The 11,335-nt window shown below is 39.1% G+C and overlaps 1 long non-coding RNA gene across 1 annotated transcript; it reads left to right on the forward strand.

Moving 5' to 3' along the window:
- Positions 1 to 5,207: 5,207 nt before the first annotated feature.
- Positions 5,208 to 5,905, forward strand: LOC123470400. Its single transcript, XR_006644061.1, has 3 exons — positions 5,208 to 5,466; positions 5,530 to 5,754; positions 5,820 to 5,905. It is a non-coding gene; the product is annotated as an uncharacterized LOC123470400 (long non-coding RNA).
- Positions 5,906 to 11,335: the final 5,430 nt, after the last annotated feature.

The raw sequence follows: 11,335 nt of genomic DNA on the forward strand, positions 1-11,335 counted from the left end.
ACCAAAAACAGCACGGGTGACCGGCCCGCCGACGAAGGCAATGGAAAAGCTAATCATCACTACCTCATCATTGGGCCGGATAGACTGTGAACCTTTCATCCGCGGCTTATTGGAGTGGCGAAACACACCCAAGTCCCACGGCTTCTCACCGGCGGAAGTGGTATTTGGCCATCAACTCCGATCGCTGGTGCCGGCTCATCACCAATCGTATGCTCGGAAGTGGCTGGATGCGTGGGAGTTGTGCAAACGTTGCGTGGGAGTTGTGCAAACGTGTGTCGGAGACCGAGAGGGAGAGAGTAAAGGAGCACTACGACCAACGATCCCGACTCCTGAAACCTCTGGAGATTGGCTGCCCCGTTCGTATTCAAGACTCATCATCCAAACGATGGGACAAACGTGAAGTAATCGTTTAAATCGGTCCGAACCACGATTACCGCATCAAGCTGCCAAGTGACCGTGTGTACTGGAGAAATCGTCGATTCGTGCGAAAGGACTTCACCATTGATCCCGTACCACCATCAGCAATATGGTCAGAGAACACGACCAGGAAGAGGACACCTGGCCCGGTGAGATTTGCAGAGACGTCCCAAGCAGCTCCGAGGAGAAGCGCAAGAACATAGAAACCACGCAATCGTCTCATCTCACAGTTTCGAGCCAATGGATAAACATGTGATTGAAATGTATGGATGTGATTTAATTGAACTTGAGGGGGGTTGTTAGGATGGTGAGCGTTACTATGGCAACCGGTTCGTCTGCTGGGTAAGGAAGGCAAGTCTTGAGGTTGCTACCGTCTGAGTGTAACGTTTCTGTCCTTGTGTGCGCAATACAACCAAGTTGATCTTAATACCTACGTCGTTGAGACTACGTCGGTTTCTTGGGTTGGTGTTTAAGGCTTCTTTCACGGTCGTGAATTGCTCGGTCACACTCCCCAGTTCCTTCGAGAATTTTCGTAATTTGCTGAAAATTCTTTTGGCTGCTATTTTTTGGGGGCGAGACCCTTGCTGCTTACACTTGTCTGCCACTGCTTGCTGTTGGAGAATTTTCTGTTGCAAGTAAGCTATTGCAGTTCCAGCTGGCCCTAAATCGAGGTCAGACACGATTGTCCATTCTGATTCTCTGAAAGCGACATCTACTAGTTCTTTAAAAACGGTGTTTTCTCTCAGGATCAGTGCCATAACCATTGGTGGATTGAAGACTGTAAACAGGAGTATCAAGAATGGTACCAAGCAAGTAAGGTACCAAGCAGGTGGTCTTCTGTTACGGATGGGTCTTTGAGCTGGTTCTACTTCGGTTGAAGCGGGGAGGGGGGGCTACCATTACGCCATCTGCTGTGGGATATTCGGTAACTGTCTCTTCGTCATCTACTACCGCTTGAGGGCTGGTAACTACAGGTATCTCTTGTAATTCAATTTCTTGATCTTATCTTTGTTCTTTTTCAGTGGCCTCTTCTACATTGTTTGGAGCTATTTCTTATGGGAGCTTCCATTCATTTGAAGCTTCAAAGAATGGCTTCATACGAATGACGTGCAAAATATACGTTTTCCCTCGTCCGGTTGCCGATATCACCTCATAATTCACCGGCGTGGTTTTCCACAACACTTTGAAAGGTCCCAACCATCGATAAAGGAGTTTTTCGGATTTTGCCACTTTTCTGAATGGCTTGTACACTAGCAATAAATCTCCTTATTGGAAGGACAGATCCCGATGATGTGAGTCGTACCTCTCTTTTTGTTTGTTTTTCACCTCTTCCATTCTAGTTTTCACCATTTCTCTAGCTGTCGATAATTCAATCAATAGGCGATCTGCGTAATCTTCTGTGGTGCCATCTTCTGTCAACAATGGATTTGGATCCTCGCCAAGCTCCAAGTCGATTAGTAATCGCGTCCATAGAGGAGAAAGGATGGAGGATATCCTGTGTATTTTTGACTGGCTGTGTTGTACGCGAAGCACACATACTCTAGGTACTCATCCCAATCCCACTAGTCAGTACTAACATACATGGAAAGCATTACTGCTAACGTATGATTCATTATTTCCAAAGCCCTGTTTGCTTGAGGATGATAACTGGATGTCATTTTGTGGTTGGTGTGTAATTTTTTTACCACTGCTTCAGTTAACTCATAAACGAAGCGTTTTCCTCGATCAGTGATAATTTGTTTTGGAGCTCCATGGCGTAGAAAAATTTTGTAAAAGAAGAATTCAGTGACATCCTCTGCTTTGCCGGTTGGCATAGCTTTCAGCTCAACCCATTCAGTCAGGTAATCCATTGCCACAATTATCATTTTGTTACCCTTGTGAGATAGAGGGAATGGTCCTAGCAGGTCAATATCCATATTCTCAAAAGGTCTTTCTACTTTAATGCACTGCAGGAGTCCCGAAGGTTTATCTGGGACTTCTTTTCTTCCTTGATAGCTCACGCAACTCTGAACGTAGCGAATTATAACAAGATTCTTTTTCGGCCAAAAGAATTGACTACAAATTTTGTGGAGAGTCCGCTTGATGCCTAAATGACCGGAAACAATGTCATCGTGATAAGCTTGCAAAATTCTTTCATCATATTCCACAGATACACATAATCTTCTGTAATTTTTCCCATCTTTTTCTTTGTAGAGTTTTCCGTTACACAGCATGAGGTTTTTCACCCTTTCTTTCCCATCCTCGAGCTTCGAGATATTTTCGTTCTAATCACAGTGAGCTCTTTGTTTGCTGACAAATGAGCCACCTTCTTCGGGAGAAAGGATATCCACTGAATTTGGTCCAATGGCTGCAACGATGAAACATCGATCATGTTCCATTTTTTCTATCTGCTGAAGTGGGTTTCATGAAAGGCAGTCGGTGTTGTTGTGTGTTTTCCCACCACGATATACGATAGTCATATCGTACTCCTGAAGCGAGAGACTCCAACGTGCTAAACCTCCGACGAGGTCCCGCTTGCTCATTAACCATCACAACGCTTGATGATCGGTGATCACTTTCTTTTGACAAACCCCACACAAAACATGGAAACTTGGTAAGACACCATACTAATGCAAGACATTCTTTCTCCGTGATAGAATAATTTGTTTCTGATTTAGATAGTAAGCGGCTTGCGTACGCTACTGGTCTTTCGACTCAATGGATGCGCTGGGCTAGTACACCTCCTATACCGAAACCGCAGGCGTCCGATAGAATTTTCATTGGTAAATCGTAGTTTGGATGAGCTAGCACTGGAGTGGATGTAAGTGCTATTTTTAGAGCGTTGAAGCTACTAACTTGATCCGTTCTTCAAATGAATGGAATGTCTTTCTTTGTTATCGATGTGAGCAGACGTGCGATGGCTGCGAAATCTAATACTTTTAATGTATTTCTAGCAAATGAACACTTTGACCATTTTAGTTTCAGGTTGGCTTTAGCAAGGCAATCCAGCACTGATTGCAGTCATTTCAAATGTTGTTTGATCGTTGCTGAGTAGACGATGACGTCATCTAGGTACACTAGGCACGTTGTCCATCGAAGTCCGGCAAAAATAATATCCATTGCCTACTGAAATGGGCCAGGAGCATTAGTTAATCCAAATGGAAGAGCCCGGAACTGATATAATCCATCCGCAGTTACGAAAGCTGTTTTCGGTCTATCCTTGCTGGTGATATCCGGATTGGAGATCTATGCTGGAGAAAATTGTAGCCCCCTTCAGGCGGCTCAATGTATCGGCCACACGAGGCAGCGGGTAGGAATCATTTACGGTCACTGCATTAAAGTTGCAATAATCAACACAAAAATGACAAGTTCCATCTTTCTTCTTTACTAGGACCACAGGTGAAGACCAAGGGCTGTCAAAATGTTCAATTATTCCCTGACGTAACATTTCTTCCATCTGTTCTTGGATCACAGCTCGTTCCTTCCAGGCACTCTTATAAGGAAACTAGTGAATTGGAGGGTTAACTCCAGTGTTAATGTCGAGCTCCACCATGTCGTGCAAGTTTTCTCCAATTCTGCTTTTCAAATTATGCAAATAATAAAATTAATAATAATTTTGCCTGCCATAGCTTGTCTTTGTGGCTGCACAATATGCCATGATGGCACTATAAATTGTTGTCCACCGTCTGGAACAACTGGACTTGCAGCTCTCAAAACGACCTCGGTGTTTGATTCCGAGTTTGAATCTCTTGCAGTCTCGACTGATTCACCCTGACTGTCAGCTTCTTCGTCAAATGGTCCTTTTGAATAGGACCTTCAAAATTTAGGGCTTAGACAAAAAGGAAGTTCCAATCTCCAACGATGAGGCTGTGGTAGGCGAAGTTTCTACCGGAACGCTTGACAGTTCTCGAAACGGATGTAATCGTCGGCTGGGGTCTCTTGGGCAACTAGGTAGCCGTGGGTTTGCCCTCTTCGGCATCGGCTAACAATGACTGCAGCACGACTTCGTTTACTCTCAGGCAACAAGCTGCATCTTCAACAATTGCCACACTGCAGCACAAATTCGCTACTTATGGGTAACGAGGGTCGTCTCAAAAATTTAAACTCTACAGCACTAATTCGTCACTTACGGGTAATGAGCTGCGTCTTAACCAATTCACGAGCATTCACGTGAGTTGTATTTGAACAAGCACAAATGAATAAACAAGTGATGACTTAAATCTAAACGATGGTTTTACTCGAACAAAAGGGGATAACCATTACCAAAAGTTGGAGAAGCGTCTGAAGACTTTTAGGAAAATCAGGGAACTCTAACTTTAACTGAATTTTACACTCGTATATATACTGCTATGCTAGTTAGGGGAGACCGGGGCGAAATGGAACAGGGGGTTAAGTTGAACAGTAGGCTTTTATAATGAAAAACTTGTTAAAAAAATAAAAATTCTTTAGGGCATATGAGAAATGGTATTTTTTATCCTGGGAGTAAATTTAATTGGAGTAGTTGAAATAATTCTCAAGTTATTATCGAAAAAGTAAAATCACTGGTGTGGATGATAAGGAATACTGTTTTTTTTTTGTTTTTAAGCAGGGTTATCAAATTAAAATTAAAGTAAGATAGCCATTTTAAAGATTTTTTTTTTCTATTTAATGGCGTTTAAAAAAAAATTGCTCATTTGTACACCGAGAAAATGTTACTTTTTATGTGACAACTTTTACGGGGTTAAAGTGAACACATTTTTCGGGGTTAAATGGAACGCTTTTTAGCGTCAGTAGGAGGAGCTTAAGGAGGGCATAAAAATGTTTCTATTTAGACCTAACCTTTGAGGAAAGTGATGAAAAAATCACCTCCTCATTGTCAAAGTTTTCTTAGGTGAAAGTGAAATTCGTTTTCATTGTGTTTGTAAAATAATTCGTGCAATCAATTGTCAATTTGAACAAATTCTGAAGGGTGGCTCAGTGGCCTATCTCTGCCTCCCAGAGAGAGGAAAGAGTAATATTTGCTTTGAAATTCCGTGAAAATGCAATACCATTTTGGTTATCAAAGGTCTACATTAATGAACATCGCTATAAGTATACTTAATGTTATTTACTTAAAATGTTATACATTTTTCACATTGATGTACATTATACTAGGTTTGACAGCAAAGGTGAAATATCGTCATATTTCGGTACCGAAAGAACAAACATAGCAAACAGTGTTCCTGTAGTTGCCTGCATCTCGAAACCAAATGATGATGTATCATTCAATATCATTCGTAAAGTTAATATGAGAATTGACTCACAGCAGTATGTTGCTTTTCTTGAAGAGGTAATGGCATCATACCCAAAGGTGGATCCCATATCAATCGTTCACAATAAGTACTGAAGCTAGGCTATAACTTTATAATTTTATTTTAGTAATTTTGCAATATTTATTGTTTAAGATATCCTGTTCATCATAGTCTGAAAGTGAAGAAATGGCTTGGTGACAATATAAAAATGTCAGTTTTTTATAGCTGGCCAACAGCGAGTGGAGACCTGATGCCCATGGATGCTGTATTTACAGATATTTTGAACGAGTTCGATGCTAAACAAATTCGTGTACATTCTGAGAAGGATCTTTACAAAGAAGTTGAGAAGTGTTTTCTTATGTTAACTCAAAAAGAAAATTATGTCAATTCTCTTATTTCAAGAATTCCACTTCAGTTGCAACAAATTGTTTTGAAAAAAGGAGAGTCTGTGTGATGATGAACTCGTTTTAAATTATTGTATTGAAAAAATAAAATAAATCATTGATAAATAAACACAAGCACACATAATATTAATTGATTACATGGTTATGTTAGTTACTTTCCCCTGCTGTGTGTTCAAACGTGCACGAAGTCCAGGTCTGGTGACAATATTGTTTTGTTTGTTGGACATTTTTCTTGAATTGGTGACCTTCGTGGAACAAACTTCGGGTAAGGCGGAGTTGGGAATGTTTTCTTTGTTTGATTGCTTTGTTGTTTTAGATTTAACTCGATCAGCTTTAGCAGCAGCTCTAGCCAGCCTCTCTTTTTCTTTTTCAACTTTTCGTAAGTGCTGTTCTTCCAATAATGACATCTCAAGTGGACTTGTTGCTTCTCTAAAATAACCTTTACGACTTTTTCTACTATTTCTTGGGCCACTTTGAGGAACTTGTGGAAGTGGCATGATGTCAAGAAATGTTAGTCTCTTTGGGGCTGCTCTTGTTGCATTTGTCGAATTCTCCGACGATTTATCTTTATCATTCTCCACGGGACTAAATGGAGGCCGAAAAGGTGTTCTTTGAAGGGTACATCCGTTGCGGTCAATTTCCTCCATCACGTGATCTGTTGGTAATTCTGTATATAGATAGTATAGGATACATTATAACAACATGAACTTACTATCAATTGAGTTATTCCATTCTAATGAACATGGCAGTTGCTGACTGCTTGAAGGTTGGCTATTCGTGTCCAATGCAGCTATATGAGATAACGAAAAAACTTAACACAAATGTCATATAAAGAAGTAATGAATTGTCCTACCAGGTGGTAACTCTATGACGACCAATGAACATGGCATTTGCTGACTGCTTGAAGGTTGGCTATTCGTGTCCAATGCAGCTATATGAGATTACGAAAAAACTTAACACAAATGTCATATAAAGAAGTAATGAATTATCCTACCAGGTGGTAACTCTGTGACGACCAATGAACATGGCATTTGCTGACTGCTTGAAGGTTGGCTATTCGTGTCCAATGCAGCTATATGAGATTACGAAAAAAATTTAAAAAAATGTAATATAAAGAAATAATGAATTGTCCTACCAGGTGGTAACTCGGTGACGATAGAAGGTATAAATCGTACATCATCGGGAAGAAACTCCTTAAATGGATATATGCCCGTCTTTTCGAATGATGAAACAATGTTGATAGGACTGAAAGCTCTCAAAGAAGGCTTTCTAGAGAGTTCTGCAATGTGATGAATAGTGATGCGTTGACCTGGATGGGTTCTCAACCATTCTTGTTGTTCAGCAGCAAAGTAATTTTTGAATGGGCCATATATTCCAACGTCTTCTGGTTGAAGTACGTGAGAGCAGTGTGGAGGGAATGTTAACAATGTTATGTAGTTTTCATTGCAGTACTTCACTACAGCATAATCCAAATGACTTGCATGGTTGTCAACCATGAGCAAAACTGGATCAGATTCACAACTTTTCACATGCTTTTGAAAGTGCTGCATCGACTTAAGAAAATTCTCACCGTCCATCCAACCGCTGCCGTTAAACCACCCCAAGCTACCTTCAATGCAACCTCTTAAACTGTTTGGATTTTCTTTTTTCAAGGGGAATAAGAAAATTGGTGGTATGTAGCCACCTGCAACATTGCAAAATGCAAGCATCGTAACGTTCTGTCCTCTTTCAGCAGAAGTAGTTTGCATTACCTTAGAAAAAGAAACGAAATGTTACTTTGGCGATCAAAGAAAAGTGAAATAATTCAAAAAGCGAAGAAAAACTCACTTGTTTTACTCCCCGTTCAGCTACAACTTTTATAGGTGAAAGAACTGTTGGAGTCCTTGTTTCATCACCATTGAACATTCGGTGTGCAGGAAATCTTTTGACAGCCATTACTTGCTGAAACTGTTGTTGAAATCGACGAAAAACGACATAGTTGCATCCAGCAGCCCGGGCTAGGCTAGTTGCCTCTGGCTGCCTTAATGATAATCTCTGATGTCTCTTCATAAAGCCTGTGTACCAGTCCGGTCCAGCACATTCGTTTTTCACCCAGCTCTCTGGGTACTTCAAATTGTTTGCTCGAGCAAAGGTGTAAACAAGACGACGAATTTCAATAGGACTTAGTCCATGATTGCGCTGAGCAGAGTATTTTAGATAACAGACGAGTTCTTCTTCTTGTTCATAATTCACAACGGTCTTGTGATAGATAGGGGGAACAAAGGTTGCAGGAAGCATTCCAAGATGTTTCTTTTTATGGTAATGATTGAAGAGCGTAGTGACAGAAATATTGAACAATTTGGCAGTCTGTCGAATGCCCTTTCCTTCATTGTTTTTCAATTTGTTGACAGCATAAATGATTTTTGACTGGGCAACCTTCTCTGTTTTTCTTTTAAAGTTTCTCATCTACATTTGAAAACTCAGAGGTGAACTTGTTAATGTTTGGCACCAATATATTTACCTATATAATGATGTGAAAACATGAATAGTATTTCAGAACTTCAGAGCAGCCGAAAGAATGTAACAGAAACTGCAAATGTAGAAATTCAGCAACAAGAAGCAGACGCCAGACGCCATAAATTTGGACACATTGAAATCTTTCCCTCCTTCTTTCTTGAATGAAAGGGGCGGGACAGTGGTGAAAACAAATGACTAACGGAAATAGGTGGGGTTTTGTAAGGAAAGTCAGAATACAGTAAAAATACATGAAGAAAAAATAGTCCCACTTTCAAACAATAATTACTCAAGAATAATCTACTTGTTTCTCGCAAACATTGTAATATTCTTGAAGAGAAATGAATTACCTATTTTCCTATAGTTTTTTCAACAGATGTTATTCATCCGTTGCTGAGAAAAATGGCGTTCCATTTTACCCCGGGGTCTGTTCCATTTAACCCCGTCTTTTTTCGGTCGAGTGCAGGTCGAGTGAAAAAAAGCTGAGTTATATTTTCTTTCATATCTCGTTTATTTTTCAATATAAACATAACAAAAAAAATCAGTGGGTAGCCAAGATGTATCTAAACAATACAGAACAAACAAAAATACTAAAATCTATCTATTTTATCAGATATCATAAGAAATACGGCAGACATAAAAAAATGTTCCATTTCGCCCCGGTCTCCCCTACACCCCTTCCGGAGCGCATGTGTCCGTATCTACTTCTAGCGCTGATTATCTGCTATGATTTATTCCCACGGTCACAGCGTAGTTCAATGAGCGGGTGAATAATCTCTGTAAAGAGATAATATTTCCCCTTCTTCATCCGCGACAATATTATTCTGAGAAAGGAGAGAATTTGTATGGTAAATGGGTTTGCCGTTCATTCGTCTTTATAATCCCCCTGAAGGTCACTCCTATTACGCTCAGAGAAAAATTAAGAAAATGAATCGTCTTGTCTCACTTTTCGCAAACGCCAGACACCTTCATCATGCGACCGCTCAATACTTTAAAAAAATCCCATCCCGTTTTTCTAATTTCTATCCCATGAACTTCAAGGCCACTGGAATTAGGTCTTAGGTTTAGCTTATATTTGCGTAAAAATAATAAATCCAAATTTATTTAAACTAAAGTTTTGGGCATAAAAGGAAAAAAATTTCTGAAATCTGTAAATAAATAGTTTTGCATGAAAACCTAATTTAAAGAACTTTTATTTGAAATTTTAGTTTTCCCCACTTAATAAAAATATGGTGGGGATTTAAAAACCAATTTTTTTCTGTTGGTTTTCAAGAAAAACCTATTCAGGCCTGGCACAAAACTTTAGTTACCCATTCTGACAGCCAATTGTGAAGCAATATAGCATCTCCACCCTGACATAGACTTGTATTCATGTAGTGATCTAAGGTTAAAAAAAAACAAAGAAAATATCTATTCACAATCCACGACTTGACTAAGTAATAACCAAAAACAACTGTGCTACGCACTGTTGGCGTTCACTATTGTGTTTCGCACCCAATTTGGTTCTTCTTTCCGTATTGACTTGAGGTACAGCGATTCACGATAAAAAGGAACAATAAAAAAAACGAGGAAGAAATGGGGTTTAGTACAGAAATGTTATACATACAGTACTACCAGAACTCTTTGGAAGCCTGAGAGAACCTTATTGAAAAACGCCGCTTTTGCTGTTCTCTCCGTGCTACAATTTTTACCCAAATGGTACTATTTTTTGTGTGTACGTTCTCATAAGTAGTGAAAAGGTCCCTAATTTGTTCCAGAATGTTATTTTTATGGGAAGAGTGGGTAAAAATTCGATGAAAAAGTCTTTAGAAAGCCGAGAGGACCTTATGCAAAGGAGGCCAATTTTTTTTTAAAAACAAACAGCTAGGTCTACGAAGACGCAAAAGGACTTAAATAAAAGATCTACGTTAGTTCTACCCGTAGCCTTATTTTTAGATTTTTTCTTTATATCCGACGATTTTAGAGTAGTTTAAAAAACAAAATTATAGAAATCCCTTTTTTGCGGCATCAACCAGAGTTGCCGAATTCTTAGAAACCCTTAAGTAAGTAGTAATAGAATACTTTATGTATTATACATAGTATACTATAACTCTGGTATATTTATATACTATTATATTATATATATAGGATTTAATTATTGATGGGGACACAATAAAACATTTTCCAAAGAATAAACGACCTACACTTAATGTAGTATGATGCTTTTGTGTTGTGTTGTTTCACTATGGAGGGGAAAATACGATCTCTAAAAAATTGAAAATTAAATCTCAATCTCAATCTTAAACATTATTTAGATATCGCGACATTCGATCACTAACAATTTTCGTATAATTCGTCTGAAAAATGGCTATAAAAATTTGAGGGGAAACCACGTAGCAAACAAGCAGTAGACTATAAAGAAAGCCCACTGGATGTACTAGTTCAAGCCTAGAGGTTTCCTATCTCGCCCGTTCAATCATTTCGACGCACTTCCTGCCTCTTTTGTGTCCAACTTGGAATGGACTTCAGCGCGTTCTACTAGTGTCGAAGAACAACATTCTCAAAATCTAAACATGTTTTTGTGTTTATATTTCGCTAAGGACAACAATTGCGTTATACGATTATTTTCAAATTTTTTCTTTGTTTTTGTTTGAATAGAAATGCAACGTAATTGTTTTTTGAAATTTTCGTTAATTTAATGTTATTAAATAAAGTAGAGCTATCACTGAAAAGAAAACCGAGGATCGGGTAGGGTTTGAACTTTACACATATTTTCATATACTGTAAATATCA

This window comes from Daphnia magna, linkage group LG3 (assembly GCF_020631705.1).
Source record: "Daphnia magna isolate NIES linkage group LG3, ASM2063170v1.1, whole genome shotgun sequence".
Classification (NCBI taxonomy): domain Eukaryota; kingdom Metazoa; phylum Arthropoda; class Branchiopoda; order Diplostraca; family Daphniidae; genus Daphnia; species Daphnia magna.